General features: G+C 48.7%; 1 long non-coding RNA gene across 2 annotated transcripts; it reads right to left on the reverse strand.

Annotated features, from left to right (window-relative positions):
* Window positions 1-11,042: 11,042 nt before the first annotated feature.
* LOC115277040 lies at window positions 11,043-16,833 on the reverse strand. Of its 2 annotated transcripts, XR_003902186.1 has the most exons (4): window positions 16,636-16,833; window positions 16,312-16,463; window positions 15,828-15,994; window positions 11,043-12,802 (listed from the first exon to the last, which is right to left on the reverse strand). It is a non-coding gene; the product is annotated as an uncharacterized LOC115277040 (long non-coding RNA). The 2 variants fall into 2 exon arrangements; XR_003902185.1 differs by lacking the exon at window positions 16,636-16,833 and having other exon boundaries at window positions 16,312-16,623.
* Window positions 16,834-17,068: the final 235 nt, after the last annotated feature.

A 17,068-nucleotide genomic window follows, 5' to 3' on the forward strand; every position in this document is an offset into this window, starting at 1 on the left:
GCCAGAAGGGCTTCTCCGAATTCCTCTGTGGCTGTGGCCCAGAGAGTCTAAAGCTTTGCCGGCTCCTTTCATCGCTGTGTCAGGGACAGTTAACCATTTACTGAACAGTTTCAGGTGGAGAAACCAAAACGCAGACAGGCTAGTGACAAGCCCAAGTTCACGGGCTGAGCTAAGAGAAGGGCTGGGAGAGAGAATGCTCTCCCGCCCAGGGCGGGGGGGGGCTAGGCCAAACTCACTTTCCATAAATCACAGCGTCCTCACCAGGATTTGTGAGTTAGGGTCTATTATTACCCCCATCTTACAGATTAGTAAAATGAGGCTCTGGACATTCACTTACCACGGCTTGGTTCCCAGGCGCTTATCCTATCACTGTGCTTAGGAGAGCCTTTCTGGTCCCCCAGACTCCAGAGCCAGCCTTTAAAGAGCTGGCCCAGGGTGCCTGGGTGGCTCAGTTGTTTTAAGCATCTGACTTCGGCTTAGGTCATGATCACACAGTTTGTGAGTTCGAGCCCCGCGTCAGGCCCTGTGCTGACTGCTCAGAGCCTGGAGCCTGCTTCAGATTCTGTGTCTCCTTCTCTCTCTCTGTTCCTCCCCTGTTCACGCTCTGTCTCTCACTCTCTCTCTCAAAAATAAACATTAAAGTTTTTTTAAAAATAAAAGACCTGACTTCTTTTAAAAAATAAAAAGTTAGGGGCACCTGGGTGGCTCAGTTGGTTAAGTGTCCAACTTCGGCTCAGGTCATGATCTCACTGTTTGTGGGTTTGAGCCCCACATCGGGCTCTATGCTGACATCTTGGAGCCTGGAGCCTGCTTCGGATTCTGTATCTCCCTCTCTATCTCTGTTCCTCCCTCACTCATGTTCTGTGTCTGCCTCTTGAAAGTAAACATTTAAAAAAATTGAAAATTAAAAAAATTAAAAATAAATAAATAAAGTGCTGGCCCAGGCACAGAGCCCAGAGGCAGAGCGTCTCCGGGGACCCTGTCAGGCTTCCAGCCACGCCCCCCGCCAGCCCCTCCTCGCACCGGCACACATACTGAGGCAGTCTGCACAGCCCACAGAAGCCCAGTGTGTTCTCAGCTCACCTCCTCAGTGAAGCCTTTCCCAGATAAAACCGGAAGTCGGGGTCTGTGCCCCTTCCCTGGGCTGGCCTCCAGCAAGGAGACCTGGTGAAGAGTACAGAATTTGGAGTCAGAGACATGAAATTCGTCTCTGTCCTCATGTACTGTGTGTCTTTACACAGGTGACTACAGCTCTCTGAGCCTCCGAAAACTGGGGAGGAGGAGTGTCGTGAGAACTGAATGAGAACTAGGCGCACTGCCTGTCGGCAGGAGCGGGCATTTGCCTGGCATTCGAGGGATGTCTGTTATCCCTGCCATTCCTTCCTGTTCTCAGACATGAGAGCCTCTCTTGCCGGTCATCTGTGCTGCGTAACAAACAGTCCCAATATCCCGTGGCTTAAAACGGTTTGTTACATCTCACCATGTGGTGGGTTTGGGAACAGTGTTTCTGTTCCGCATGGTGTTGACTGGGCTGAATCATGCTGTCACACTGTCTCCTCCTCCTAGTCGTGTCTCATCCTCCAGGATTCTCCATGCGCTCTCTCTCCAGAAAAATAGTCTGGGCTTCCTAGAGCATGGCAGCTGGATTCCCAAGGAGTAGAAGAGGAAACGGACGGGTGTCTGTCTTCAGGGTGTCGCTTCTGCTGCCTTTTTTTGTTGGTCAGAGTGAGTCACAGGGCCATCTCAGACTCAAGGGGGGAGGGGACATAAACCCCTCTTGAAGGGAAGAGCTACATACGTGTGCAGGCGGGGGGAAGGTTGGTTGGCAGATTATTTGTAGATAAACTTTCAGGTCCTCCCGACCTCTGGCTTTCCCCCATCCCAGGCCCTCGCCAAACCGTCCTCCATCCTGTCTAATGAAGACATTCCAGGGGCTTGTGCGTGACTCAATTGGTTAAGCATCCGACTGCGGCTCAGGTCATGATCTCACAGTTCGTGGGTTCAAGCCCCGCATCAGGCTCTGTGCTGACAGCTCAGAGCCTGGAGCTGCTTCAGATTCTGTGTCTCCCTCTCTCTCAAAAATAAATAATCGCATTCCATCCAACAGCAAAAAATAATAATAATAATAATAATAATGTTTACTGAGATTGATCAGGGCCAGGCCAGTCGGAGTGCTGAGAAACTGGTGAGAAGAGAAATACGTGATCCCTACACTCAAGAAACTCCCAAATTAAGGGGCATTAAAAACAAGCAAAACTGCAACAATAAACACTGATTTATCCAGCTCTCACCGCCTGCCGGGCACCCGCCTGAGGTGGGTCCGAATCACCAGGGCCTGGTTCTGGCCTGGCCTGGTGCTTTCCGGTGGCCCAGGACTGCAGGACACCGGGTGACACGCCCACAGCTCACACACTCCAGGAACGTGAGGTCCGCAACTCATGCGGCGACCGTGTGCCCCAGGATTCCTGGAAGGGCTCTGCTTTCAGATTCACTGCACCTGTTCTCCGAAGGGCGTTGTACTAATGAGAGAGCGTGAGGCCCCATTTCAGTCCTCGGAATGGGGGCAGAGAGAAGAGGGATGGTCCAGGGAGAAACGGATCGCAGCTGCGGAGACTCAGGAGCCTTCTTGGTGCAGGTGTTGTTGATGGCTGGCTTTGAAAGAAGAGGGGGGTTGCATCAGAAGAGACTGGGCGAGAACATTCCAGCGGCAGGGGGCCAGGAGGTAGGAGTGTCTGGGCAGTGGGAGGGGCTGGCTGGGAGCCCTTGGGAAAGTGGCGCCATCCCAGGGGCTGTGCCTTCCAGCAGGGACAGGAGCCCTGAGCTAAAAATACAGGTGGGTCTGAGCACGACGGCGGGGTGGGGCCTGCGCCCACCTAGGGGCTCAGGCCACGGTGGGCGGCCTCTGAGTCTCAGCATCCGACACGCAGACTAAATGCAGTCTCCTTGGAGAGGCTCAGACAAGGACAGCCCAGGGCAGAGAACCCCGACACCTGTTCCCATCACATGGAATTCTTATAAATTTGCCCTCTTTTTCCCACTGGGGAGACAGGGAGGAAAAGAGCCAAGACCGAAAATAAAAGAAGACTGAGGGAAAGATTTAAAACTTAGCAACTTCCGCTGAGAAGAAAGCAGCGAAAAATGATTGAAGGGTGGGATTTGAGAAGGCAAAGGAAAGAAAGGAAGAACCAGGGACTCCCAAATAACGGACGGGGGATGGATGGCAGGCACCAGCCGGCCATGCTTCCCTCCCAGCGAGCCCCTTCATTGCCTTCCTCAACGCGGAGCCCCGGAGGGTCGTTGGCAGGGGGATTTTGTTGTCAGCTCTTGTCTTCTGTGGCCCCAATCTCAGAAATGTGGGTACTAGAGAAAGATCTCCAGATCTAACTTGACATCAAGAAAGAGAGAAGACAGGGCGCCTGGGTGGTTCAGTCAGTTGGGCGTCCGACGTTGGCTCAGGTCATGATCTCATGGTTCATGGGTTTGAGCCCCACGTCGGGCTCTTTGCTGAACACTAGCTCAGAGCCTGGAGCCTGCTTCGGATTCTGTGTCTCTTTCTCTCTGCCCCTCCTCTGCTCATTCTGTCTCTCTCTCTCTCTCTCTCTCTCTCTCAAAAATAAATAAAACATTAAAAAATTAAAAATAAAAGAATTAACAACAGATGTTCAAACAAACTATATACATGAATGTCTACGGCAGCGGTATTCACAAGAGCCCAGAGGTAAAAATAACCCAAATGTCCATCCACTGATAAATGGCTAAACAAAATGTGGTAGATTCATCCTGAAATATTATTTAGCCACTCGAAGGAATGCAGGACTTCACAAGCTACAACAGGAACTGATCTTGAAAACATTAGGCTGAAAGAAAGAAGCCGGAGACAGAGGCCACCTCCTGTGTGATCCATTGATAGGAAATTCCCAGATTGGGCAAATCCATAGACACAAAAAGCAGATTAATGTTTGGGAGGGGCAGGGGGAGGGGGCAGGGGGAGAGGCGGGGTGGGGGGGGAGGTGACTGCTTCATGGGTATGGGATTTCCTTCTGGAATGGTGAAATGAAAATCTCTGGGGGGGAATCCACGGAGGGAAGGAGGAGCCCATTTGTGGGGCGGAGAGAGAGGGAGACGGGGTCCAAAGCGGGCTCTGTGCTGTCAGCTCAGAGCCCAGCGCAGAGCCCGATGCGGGGCGTGAACCCACGAACTGTGAGATCATGACCTGAGCCAAAGGCAGGCACCCCAGAAGCTTAGGATTTTTGAAGCGAGGTGGCTTTGGACTCAGTGGCAGTTAGAGACTGTGGGACGGGCAGTTCACACAAGCTATCGCCTTGGCTGGATGTAAGGGGCTCAGACGACACTGTTCGTGAAATGCACTGAACCGTTCACAGCACGTGCTAAACAGTCTAGCTCAGCGCCTTGAAACCCCCTTGGTACCAGAACTCCTTTTCAATCTTCACATAACCCCATGTGGGTTATAACCATCTCTATTTACCATATTAGAACTTAAAACTGAGAAAATTTTAAATATCATTTAACTTAAAATAACAATAAACCCATTACATGTTAACATAGATACTACGGTTTTATGAAAATAATCCTATTTTTCCAAAACACCATTTTTTTTCTTACCAAGGAAATCGGCATTAACATTTTTTCTTTAGAAATCTCTTTAATGTCTGGCTTCATGGAGAACAGCTGGATTCTCATAACTACTTCTGAAATCAACCTATCGCGATATGGTCTTTTGGTTGATCCATATAAAGAAAACGCAGCCTGACATTAGCAGGCTGCTGGAGAAAGGAGGGCTATTTCAACAGCCTTTGCCGACCATCAGGATATTATCCCTTAACAGTGCACCCGAACTCCAGGAGTTTTAGTTTCTCCATGGCAATGTTGAAACTGAAACCGTAACAATGAACTTTTCTTACTCTGTGATCTCAAAATCCACTGGTCTATCTTTCCCTTTCAATGGATCCTTCACTCATGCTGTAATAAGGTGCGTTGGTCATTTGGAAAAGACTGATTCACGGACTCATGCAGATCTGCCACACTTCATTAGACGGCTCTTCCAAATCACATTTGTTCATCTCACCACCAAAGCTTAGAAACGAACTAGGAAACTGTCAAGCTCACAATGGCTGATACAAGTTTTCCAAAATTCATTTTTTCTCTTTTTTTAACGTTTTATTTATTTTTGAGAAAGAGAGAGACGGTGTGAGCAGGGGAGGGTCAGAGAGAGAGGGAGGCACAGAATCCAAAGCAGGCTCCAGGCTCTGAGCTAGTTGTCAGCATAGAGCCCGACGCGGGGCTGGAACCCATGAACCGTGAGATCATGACCTGAGCCGAAGCCTGACGCTCAACCGACTACCCAGGCGCCCCAAAGTTTTCCAAAATTCTAACTTTGGCCTGCAATTTCAAATTGAATCAGTGGCAACAAATCCTGGCAGTTGCCTTCCTTGAAAGGACAGGCTCCCTTTGTTCACTTTCAAAAACAAATCTGTCCGGGCTGAATCACCATCGTTTGTCAGATAAAAATGGCGGTCCCCTTCAGCTGGCGACTCCATCCTCCACGCGCGGTTCTTGGAGACAGGACTGTACTCCGGTATATGTCCGCAAAGCACCTTCTGGCCACTTCTCCTCTTATCAGACAAAATGCTGTAAAGGTATGTCCTCAAGGGTCGAGATTTAATAAAATGATTGTGACCCAAGGCCATGGTCCTCAATAGATGACTCTCGAATAGAACTTTTTTTTCCTGCAAGAAGCGGCAGCTGAAGAAGTGGTCACTCGTGCAGCTTGGGGTGACTGCCTCGGGTCACCAGCTGTTTTCCCGACTGACGCTCCTGTGCCGTCCGTGCAAAAACATCCACACGGTGAGAAAGGCAAATCATATCTCAGTACTATCTCGACAATAACGTTCACACTTGCGGGTCCCTGAGAAGATCATAGTGACCCCCCAGGGGTCTGCAGACCACACTTTGAAAACTACCCGTTTAAGCTCATTTCCTTAATGATAATTTAAAAGCAGAACAGATAAATCCACCGGGAAGAAGCAGGCTCACTTTGAATTATTTATGGAGCATATGACTCATAGTAGGGGCTCAATAAACATCTTTTATCTGAGAGAGAAAGAGAGTACAAGCGGGGGAAGGGCAGGGAAAGACAGAGACAGAGACAGAGAGAAAGGGAAACTAAGGACCCAAAGCAGGCTCTTCATTGACAGCGGAGAGCCCGAGGCAGGCCTCGAACCCACCAACAGCGAGATCATGACCTGAGCCGAAGTCAGATGCTTAACCAACCGAGCCACCCAGGTGCCCCCTGAATCTTGAACACTGGCTTACCCTACCATGCCAAACGATGTGCTACGCATTTGACATACATTGTCTTCTTGAATCTAACACCCCCATTCTACAGGTGAGAAAAGCAAGACTCAGAAAAGATAAAAGCCCAGACAGCTAGGGATGACCAGATCCAGGAGTCAAACCGGTTTTGTCAGACTTCAGAGTCAATCCTCTCAACAACTGCACCATACTCAACCCGTTCGGCAGCAAAAGCTTTGGTCATAAGTTAGATCAAGGGAAAAAAAGGAATATAGTTAAAGGAAAGTTTAAGGAAATTTTGTAAATAAGTTTGAGTAACGAGGCTTTCTGTATATATCTATTTATTGTTAACTTCCCAGAACCAACGAACTGAGCGATGGCACATGATCTGATTCACCTGGGCCAGCAGGTGAACAGCTGAGCACAAGGCTGGTCTAAAGAAGGTGTATTGTTTTTATTTTAAAAATTATTTTTGGGGCGCCTGGGTGGCTCAGTCGGTTAAGCCTCCGGCTTCGGCTCAGGTCAGATCTCACGTTCGTGGGTTCGAGCCCTGCGTCAGGCTCTGTGCTGACAGCTAGCTCAGAGCCTGGAGCCTGCTTCCGGTTCTGTGTCTCCTTCTCTCTCTGCCCTTCTCCCTCTCATGCTCTGTCTCTCTCACTCTGTATCAAAAATAAATAAGACATTTAAAAAAAAACTTAAAAAAAATTATTTTTAAGTTTATTTATTTTGAGAGGGAGACAGAAAGCATGAGTGGGGGAGAGGCAGAGAGAGAGGGAGAGATAACTTTCCAAGCAGGCTCCGCGCTGACAGTGTGGAGCCCCATGCAGGGCTTGAACCCACAGACCATGAAATCATGACCTGAGCCTACACCAAGAGTTGGATGCTTAACTGACTGAGCCACGCAGGCACCCCAGGTATATATATATATATATATATTTTTTTTAATGTTTATTTATTTTGAGAGAGAGAGCACACGTGCGCACAAGTGGGGGAGGAGGAGGTGGGAGACAGAGGATCTGAAGCAGGTTCTGCATAGACGGCAGCGAGCCCGATGCAGGGCTTGAACTCAAGAACCGAGAGATCATGACCTAACCTGAAGTCAGATGGTCAACCAACTGAGCTCCCCCCGGCCCCCCCGGCTCCTCTAAAGAAGGTATATTAAGAGGCACCCGGGTGGCTCAGTCAGTTGAGCGTCTGGCTTTGGCTCAGGTCATGATCTCACGGTTCGTGGGTTCCAGCACTGAGTCAGGCTCTGTGCTGACAGCTCAGAGCCTGGAGCCTGTCTTCAGATTCTGTGTTTCCCTCTCTCTCTGACCCTCCCTGCTCACGCTGTCTCTCTCCCTCTCTCTCTCTCTCTCTCTCTCTCTCTCTCTCTCTCAAAAATAAATAAAACGTTTAAAAAAAAGGTATATTAAGAATGATGGGCTGTGATCACAGTGAGTGCCTTCTCATGAGGGCTAGGTTTTCACGATCCCAGTGGAGCACCTGACACAAACAAGAGCCGGGGGCAGGGGGAGGGGGAAGGACATGCCAGCGGGGCCCAGGTGTGGAAATTAAAATGCAACAAGAATAATGAGGTGATTGGCTTCCCTGGGTTGTGTCCCCACAGGTCAGGGTCTACACCTGCTAAAGTTCTTCCAGAGTGGCAAGTGGTGGCTTTCCCCAGGTGCTTAGTCCCTGTCTCAGCCCTGAGAGGCTGAGCTGAGTCACTCCCGTGCCATTCCTATCCTTTCCAAGGGAGGAATTAACCAGCGAAATACCAGCTGGAAGCTTTACCAGGCCTTCACGCCTTTGGCCATATTCCTTGGCATTCCAGAATATAGTCTGGCTCCTCCTGACCTCTCCAGGCTTCTCTCTACCTCCTCACTTTCCAGAGTCATGGCTTTCTCTCCCCTTCAGACTTAGTAGCTGTGCTCTCTCCCTAGAATAAACTCCCCCTAGCCCACACAATCTCCTTCGCCTAGGCAAATCCTACTCAATCCTCAGGCCTCAGCTTGGACATCACTTCCTTCAAGAACGCTTCCCTGGGGTGCCCACCTCCAAACTGCCAAGGGTCAGCCTTCTTTTTTATTTTTAATTTTTTTTTACATTTATTTATTATTGATAGAGAGAGACAGAGCACGACGGTGTAGGGGCAGAGAGAGAAGGAGACACGGAATCTGAAGACAGGCTCGGGGCTCTGAGCTGGCAGCACAGAGCCGGATGCAGGGCTTGAACCCACGAACTGTGAAATCATGACCTGAGCCGAAGTTGGTTACTCACCCGACTGAGCCATCCAGGCGCCCCAGGACCTACCAGTCTTCTTACCTCTATCACTTGGTCAGCACCAGGCCCAGGGATGCCATGACTTATAAGACATACAATGTTCATGAAGTTCATGGGCCAGTGTTTTACATCAATGAACCTGTTTGCTTGTCTTCCTTGCGCATTAGACTGTAAGATCCAGTGGACTGGATGGTGTTTGCATGTCCAGAGCTATGCTTCGTAGTCTCTATGGTGCCTGGCACAGAGTAAGAACTCAACAGATATTTGCAAAATCAATGAGTGAATGGATGAACAAAGGAATCCATAAAAAAAAGGAGGGGAGGGGAAAGTAGGTGGAAAAACATGTCCGTGAAGTAGGAAACAACTTTTGTGCCCACCCGTAGATACTTACCACTCTCATCACTGCACAGGGATGGCCGGAGGAACCGGGTTCTGTGACTGTGACGCACGGTGGGGAGGGAAGGCACAGAAAAGATAGGGAGCTCCGAGAGGGGCTTCCAATCTCGTCGAATACATTCAAAATGCCCTCACTAAACAACACAGCCTCAAAAAGTACGACTAATCTTGTGGCTCTAAACCAGAAGTGCTGCGGGAGAAGAAGAAAGTAAAGTAAGTAATAATATTACAGGAATAATACAAATGACCATGTATTCGGTTGACGTCTGACAGTCACAAACAACCCCGCACACAATCAAAGTTTGTTTTTTATTTTCCTCCCAAGTGTTTTCCTGGGGGAAGCTGCTCTGTTCCAAGAGGCGCTGCGGAAGTTCAGGGACCTGCCTTGTTCTGATTCCACCATCACTATCAGATGGGCAGACAAGGCGTCAGAGAGGAAGGTGGGCCTGGGAGTGTGTCCGTCACGTCTGCCCACATTCCACGGGCCAGAACTCAGTCTTGTGGCCCCACGTGACTGCATGGGAGGCTGGGAATTCGTCTAGCGGGGCCCTTGGAGAAGGAAATGGGAATTGCTGAACACAGAACAGTCTCTCTTACAGGTCTTATTTACTGAATGAACATCTCATAAATGTCAGACACTGTGCTGAAGAAGTTACACGCACGTTGTCATTTTATGCTCATATCAGCTCTCATTCACAGAGGAGAAACTGAGGCTTAGAAAGCTTTCATAAATTTTATGAGGTGTAAGGCTCATTCATGCTGCAGAATCATTGTGGAATCTGATCTTTTCAACTCAAAACCTATAATTGGGGCGCCTGGGTGGCTCAGTCAGTGGAGCGTCTGGCTTTGGCTCAGGTCATGATCTCATGGTTCATGGGTTCAAGCCCCGCGTCGGCCTCTGTGCTGACAGCTCGGAGCCTGGAGCTGCTTCAGATTCCGCTTCAGATTCTGTGTCTCCCTCTCTCTCTGACCCTCCCCTGCACACACGGTCTCTCTCTGTCTCTCAAAAAAAATTTTTTTTTGAATTTTTTTAAAGCCTATAATTGAAAAGCAAGGACATGGGCGCCTGTGTGGCTCAGTGGATTAAGCATCTGACCTCAGCCCAGGTCATGATCTCACGGCTTGTGAGTCTGAGCTCCGCATTGGCTCTGTGCTGACAGCTCAGAGCCTGAAGCCTGCTTCGGATTCTATGTCTCCCTCTCTCTCTGACCCTACCGCACTCATGCTCTGTTTCTCTCTGTCTCAATAATAAATAAACATTAAAAATTTTAAATAAATAAACATCAAAAAATTTTTTTAAGAAAAGTAAGGACGGATGACACTAGGGGCTCCCTAGTGAGACTATGCCCACCCCCTCAACACCACTATCATTGATTAAGTGCTGACTTTAGGTTAAGCATTGTCCTAAGCACTTTCATATTAACTCATTCAATTCTCACAAGAACTCTATTAGGAACTGTTAATACTCTCATTTTAAAGATGAGGAAATTGCACAGAGAGGTTTAGTGATTTGGCTGAAATCACTCTGCAAGTATGCGGCAGGCGCAGGGCTCCAACCAGGTGGTCTGTCTCCAAAGTCTACTGACACATTTACCCCTTTCCTACCTCTTTACAGACGACAAAAGAAATTGTTCTAGAGTGGAGTCTCCGAAGTGAGGCGCAAGTACCCTGGGGAAGATGCCAGCTGGTCCACTGGGGTTCGAGTGGAAAACAAGATCCTTCTATTTATGCTTATTTTTATTCTTAAAAAAAAAAATCAGAGATAATTACACTTCACTCATACCTGTTATACAGTGTGACCTTGGCACGAGGACCAATTTTTAGAATACATATTAGTAAAACGTAATATGCTGTGGGTTTTGTTTTTGTCTTTTTTACTAACATAAATAGGGGCGCCCGGGTGGCTCAGTAGGTTGTGTCAGACTTCAGCTCAAGCCATGATCTCACGGTTTGTGGGTTCAAGCCCCGTGTAGGGCTCTGTGCAGACAGCTCAGAGCCTGGAGCCTGCTTCGGATTCTGTGCCTGCCTCTCTGTTCCTCCTCTGCTCACGGTCTGTGTGTGTCTCTCTCAAAAATAAATAAAGATTTAAAAAGTTTTTTTAAAAAGAATAAATATAAATAGAAAATGTCACGTGCAGTGCTTGGATAAGGGGATCGGTGCAATAAATTTGGTTTTAATTAAACTAGCTGTCACGGTAAGACATGCGGTTTTAAAAGAATCTTGCAAAGGACGCGGAGCAGACACCCACCTTAGGTACCGCCTCCGCCTTATTGCCCCGGGCTCCCTCACGCAGGCGCACCACCTCTCCTACAGCGTGGAAGGCGGGGCCTGTGGCCACACCCCTTCTTTTTTCCCCGCCTTCCGTGTTTCTCCAGGAGGCGTCATTGGCGCCTTCACCTTGTGATTAGGCGAGCCTCCCGGGAAGGGGGCGTCGGTGAGACCAATTGGACAAAGTTGCTGCCTCTCAGCCGGTGGCCAGCGTCGATTGGACAAAGTGCTCTGGCGGGGGGGCAGGATTTGCCCCGTCAAGTCTAGGAGGCTGCGACCCCAGGGGGTCTGCTGGCTCCCGATGGCTGTTCTCGCTTCCGGGTGCTAGTCGTTGGGCGGTGGCACGAGGACGGTCCCCAGGCCCCAGGTGTCTGGGAGCAGGTCCGGTGGAGAGGCCTGAAGCATGAGGGGCTAGGAGGGCCCGGGCCGCAGGCGATGCGGGGTGTGGCCGCTTGGCCCGCGGAAGATGGAGGTGCGGGCTGGGCCTCTGGTGGAGGAGATGCAGTGACGCCAGGTGTCGTGGTCCGCACGCGACACCTAGCAAGGTCCCCGGGCTTGCCACCAGGCCTGGGAAGCCTCAGGGCTCGGAAGCCAGGACCAGAGGCTTTTGCTCAGCAGATAGACGCACAGGACGGGTCCGGAGCAGTTGCAGGAAATTGAATCTGACCCAACAGGTGCAGAGCGTCTGCAGCACGCAGAGGTCCGTGAGCAAGGGAACTGGAAGATACCCAGCAAGAAGCTGATTGCCGACAGCGAGCCTCTCAGCGCTCAGACTCCTCTCAAGAGCCAAGTGTCGGGGGAAGGGGGATTGAAGACATTTGGCCAAGGGAGAAGGATCCAGGAGAAAGGCGGCCAGCGGAAATGGGCGCACAGCTGCTTCTGTCGAAGCTCCGTGACCTGTGGGCAAATAAACCCTGTCCCGGACATAACTCTGGTGCAAGAAGGAACATCTGTGGGAACGAGCTTCTCTTGCAAAGATGGTCCTCAGGTTGTTGAAGTTACAGGAAAGAAATCCATCACTACAAAAAGCCAAATGTTTTCCTGCATCAAGATCGTTATCTGTGAGATGCCGAAGGCCCAGGAGACATCAGACTGGGTTTCTGAGTCGAGGTTTTCCTGCAGGCCTGTGGGAGGTTCTTCATGACTCAGAGAGTGCTTGCTGCGCGACAAAGACAGGCGGTGGCAAGAATGGCAACAGCCAGAAAATTAGGCAGTTTCCATGTTAATGGGAAGGTAATGGGAGATCCTACGCGCGGTTCCACTTGATTAAACTTAATAAGCTGACGCTTGCTTTTCTTAGTGAAAACCCTGCAAAGACTACCTTCAGCTTGTTGAACGGGGTAGCAGACCCCGAAAAGGACGTGATGATACTAAGAAGTGAAGTCCCCTGAGTCCATCACTTGCATGATCGAATCTCCAAGAGACCCCCGGAAACGGCGAGGCTCATGCATATACAGGAGGCCCACGGAGGCCACCTGACCTGAACAGCATTCTTCCTTGAGTCGACTTGACGATGTTCCCAAATCAGGTCATTAAGAGCATTCCAGATCATTTACATTTTCTAGGGTGGTAAAAAAGCACATGAGATCATTGTTAGGAGAGGATTACCCAAAAATCACCTGGAATTTGTACTTAGGTCAAGTTGCTAAATAAAAAATTCGTTGTGTTCTTCAGAACCAGCAGGGGGTATCTGCGCTGAAATACTAACAATCATAATTAGTACTAAGTACGCCAACAGTTACTCCTCTCAATGTGCGCTCAGGCACGTTGCAAGCACTTTTCATGCTTTAGTTTGTTAAATCCTTACGATAAGCCTATGAAGCAGATCCGACGGTTGCTCCCGCTGTAGCAAGGAGGAAATGGAGCTGGACACGTTGAGCCGTTGTGCAGCCAGTAAATGACACAGCCAGGGTTTGAGCTTAGCAACTGCCCATGCGTCCTCTGCGTCCAATCATTCGTGTCGATCACACATTTCACTCCCCTCCCCACGACGGCACACAGGGACAGACTCTGGCAAAGGATGAGGGTCCGTTTATGCCCTGGCACGTGTTGTACCATTTCAGTAGGATAAGTTAAAATCTCAGTATTTGCCTTCTCAGAATGGATCCAGTAGGAAGATGGTTGACAGTAATGAATGAGAAAGATTATAAATGTGAGGGTTTTTAAGCCCATGAACTCTGTCCGTCCTGACCAGTTAAATGGTAACAAGTTAGCACACGATTTGTGAATATGACAAGCTTTTTCAAAACAATGTCTTAAGAAGAATTATTCTCCGTAGGTTGGCCTTCCTTCCAGATGCCCAAAATGAGCCCTTTATTTAAAAAAAAAAATTTTTTATGTTCTTTATTTTTGAGAGACAGAGAGAGACAGTGAGAACAGGGGAGGGTCAGAGAGAGAGGGAGACACAGAATCCGAAGCAGGTTCCAGGCTCTCACTGTCAGCACAGAGCCCAATGCAGGGCTAGAACCCACGAACCGTGACATCATGACCTGAGCCGAAGCTGGACGCTTAACCGGCTGAGCCCCCCAGATGCCCCAAGCCCTTTAAATTCCAAAGTTTTTTGTGTGTTTTAAATAAGTTTTATTTATTGTTTTTTATATTTATTTATTTGAGAGAGGAAGAGAGCACGCCAGCGAGGGAGGGGCAGAGAGAGAGGGAGACGGGATCCAAAGCAGGCTCTGCACTGAGAGCGCAGAGACCGATATGGGGCTCGAACTCACGAACAGTAATGTTTTTTAATGTTTATTTTTGAGAGAGAGACAAAAAGAGAGAGACAGAGGGCAAGCAGGGGAGGGGCAGAGAGAGAAGGAGACACAGGCTCTGAAGCAGCTCCAGGCTCTGAGCGTCAGCACAGAGCCCGACATGTACTCACAAACCGTGACCTCATGACCTGAGCCGAAGTCTGGGGCTTAACCCACTAAGCCACCCAGGCACCCATAAAAAAAATCTTTAAATAAAGAATCTTGGATGTAGTTAACCTTTTCTTGATCGCTTAGCACTAGTATGAATACTTATTATCATCCTGTATTTTAATAAAATTCTGTCTTATCTTTTGGATTACTATTACCTCAATATCAGGCTGCCAGACTTGTGGCCAAAGTCTGACTCAAATAATTCTTTTCTCCAACCCTACCCTCTCCACGTTTATCCCTATTGGTGTGGCTGATAAAATGCTTTGGGCTAAGAAATCGAATAAGTGTGTCATGAATTGTATTTTTTAAAGACAATTTAGCATAAGATCTTTGTGATGGTGATTTCTTGCCCCCAGAGATCTTTTTCCCCCCCTTACTTCCGGTTTAAGAGTATGATATTTTAGGGGTGCCTGGGGGGCGCAGTCAGCTGAGTGTCCGGCTTCAGCTCAGGTCATGATCTCACGGTTTGTGAGTTTGAGCCCCGCATCGGGCTCTGTGCTGACAGCTCAGTCTGGAGCGGGCTTACAGTCATGTCCCTATCTTGCTCTACCCCTCCCCTGCTCATGCTCTGTCTCTCTCTCTCTCTCTTTCTGTCTCTCTCTCAAGAATAAATAAAACATTTTTAAAATTTAAAAAATATATGATTTTTAAAAAAGATTTTATTTTTATTTATTTATTTATTTATTTATTTTATTATTATTTTTGTTTTAAAGCAAAGGGCATTTATTATTATGACTTAGGCTCGCCGGGCCTAAGTTCGGTCTCACAGCCTTCACCAACGCAGTGGGTCCGTGCTGAGAGCCTATTTTTATTTATTTTTTAGAAGAAATTCTTTTTTTAACGTTTTATTTATGTTTGAGAGAGAGAGAGAGAGAGACAGCATGAGCAGAGGAGGGGCAGAGACAGAGGGAGACACAGAATCTGAAGCAGGTTCCAGGCTCTGAGCTGTCAGCACAGAGCCTGACGCGGGGCTCGAACCCACGAACCGTGAGATCATGACCTGAGCTGAAGCCAGACGCTCAATCGACTGAGCCACCCAGGTGCCCCCAAAAAGATTTTATTTTTTAAGTAATCTCTACACCCAATGTGGGGCTTGAATCCACAGTCCCAAGATCAAGAGTCACATGCTCTGCTGACTTAGCCAGCCAGGAGCTCCAAGAATATAGTTTGAGGGTCTATATAGCTGGAAGACTGACCAAAAGATACGCAATTTGCTTATGTACTTACCTACTAGTCGATTGGCAAATATTCCTCACAATGTAAGTTGGAGATTCCTTTGTACAAAAGGCTAAATTTCTCTAGCCTTTAGGGTTGTCAAAACAAGGGCTAGAGAGTAAGTATTTCAGACTCTGGGGATCTGTTTCCCTCCGCTGTTACAGTGTGAAAACACTGCAGACAATTAATAATCAGCAAACGAGTGTGGCCGTGCTCCAGAAGAACTTTGTTTACAAAAATAGGCAGCAGACCACATTTAGACCAGAGGCTGTGGAGTTTTCCCCTCCGGCTCTAGCATTTGATAATCTGCAGCCTTTTGCAATCAGAAATTGGCAAGTACTTTACAGGTTGTGTAATGAACACCTTCGGACGGGTAAAGAGCCCAGTCTTGGGAAATCGAATTAATACCCTGCAGAAAACCTCGTCCCGGGTCAGAGAACAATAAGGTCCCCATCTTACCTGGGCTTGGTGACAAGTCATTCTGAAATCCACTCCTGATGTCAAATGCGTTAGTAGAAAGTAAAGTGGAAGTTGGAGGGTTTTGGTCCTTAATGTTGTCATCGAATATTCCGAAGCACAGGGGTGGAGTCCTAAAAGTTTCATTTCCTACGCAGGGGAATTCTTCCCTTTGTTTAAAAAAAAAAAAGCAGGGGCGCCTGAGGGGTTTGGACGGTGAAGTGTCCGACTTCGGCTCAGGTCATGATCTCACGGTTCGTGGGTTTGAGCCCCGCGTCGGGCTCTGTGCGGACAGCTCAGAGCCTGGAACCTGTTTTGGATTCTATGTCTTCCTCTCTCTGACCCCCCCGCCCCCCCACCTCTCTCAAAAATGAATAAACATTAAATACATTTTTTTTAACAAAGCAAAAAAAGCCCCATTGCGCGTGCTATGGCCGATGGGGGTGCACCTCCACTGGGTGGCAGTCTGTTAGTTTACACTAAGTACCTCGTGGGTTTTGGTGCATTGTACACAGTACTCGTTACAACAGGTGTCCCGTGCTCAGTGCTGATCCAGCAGCCAGCCCCTGGGGGGGGCCCTCCGCGATTCGCTCCCTGCTCTCCATTCTCTCACACCCCGCAGAGGACTGACCCACGTCGCTGGTGGGGCAGGACAGAAAGGACAGATTGTGACTCCCAAGGTTAAAGCATAAAACATAAAACGTCCCACCGTCTCCCTTGCTGGCTCTTGGTTGTGAGGACATCAAGCAGCCTGTGAGAGGACCACATGGTGGGACCTGAGGCCTCCCACCGGGAGCTGGCACAGACTCACCAGCCACATGGGTGAGCAGCGTGGGAAGTGGGTCCTCTAGGTCCAGTCAGCCCGTCAGATGACTGAACGCAGCTCCGCCAACATCTTGCCTGCACCCTCTTGACCGGTCCGGAGCCCTGCTTCAGCCATTCCTGACCCACAGACGCCATGCAAAATCACACAGGTTTGTTGTTTCAGGAAGCGAAGTTTTAGGATGGTTTTGTTACGCAGCAGTGGATTACTCATGCAGTTAGTATACAGACGTACAACTGACTCATGTATATTGACCTTATATTTTGTAACCTTGCTAGACTCACACGTTCTAGTGACTTCCTTGTAGATTCTTTGGGATTTTGTTTCTTTCTTTAAAAAAATTTTTTTAATATTTATTATTTGTGAGAGACAGAGCGTGAGCAGGGGAGGGGCAGAGAGAGAGAGAGGGAGACACAGAATC

Source organism: Suricata suricatta, chromosome 13 (genome assembly GCF_006229205.1).
Source record: "Suricata suricatta isolate VVHF042 chromosome 13, meerkat_22Aug2017_6uvM2_HiC, whole genome shotgun sequence".
In the NCBI taxonomy this organism is placed as follows: domain Eukaryota; kingdom Metazoa; phylum Chordata; class Mammalia; order Carnivora; family Herpestidae; genus Suricata; species Suricata suricatta.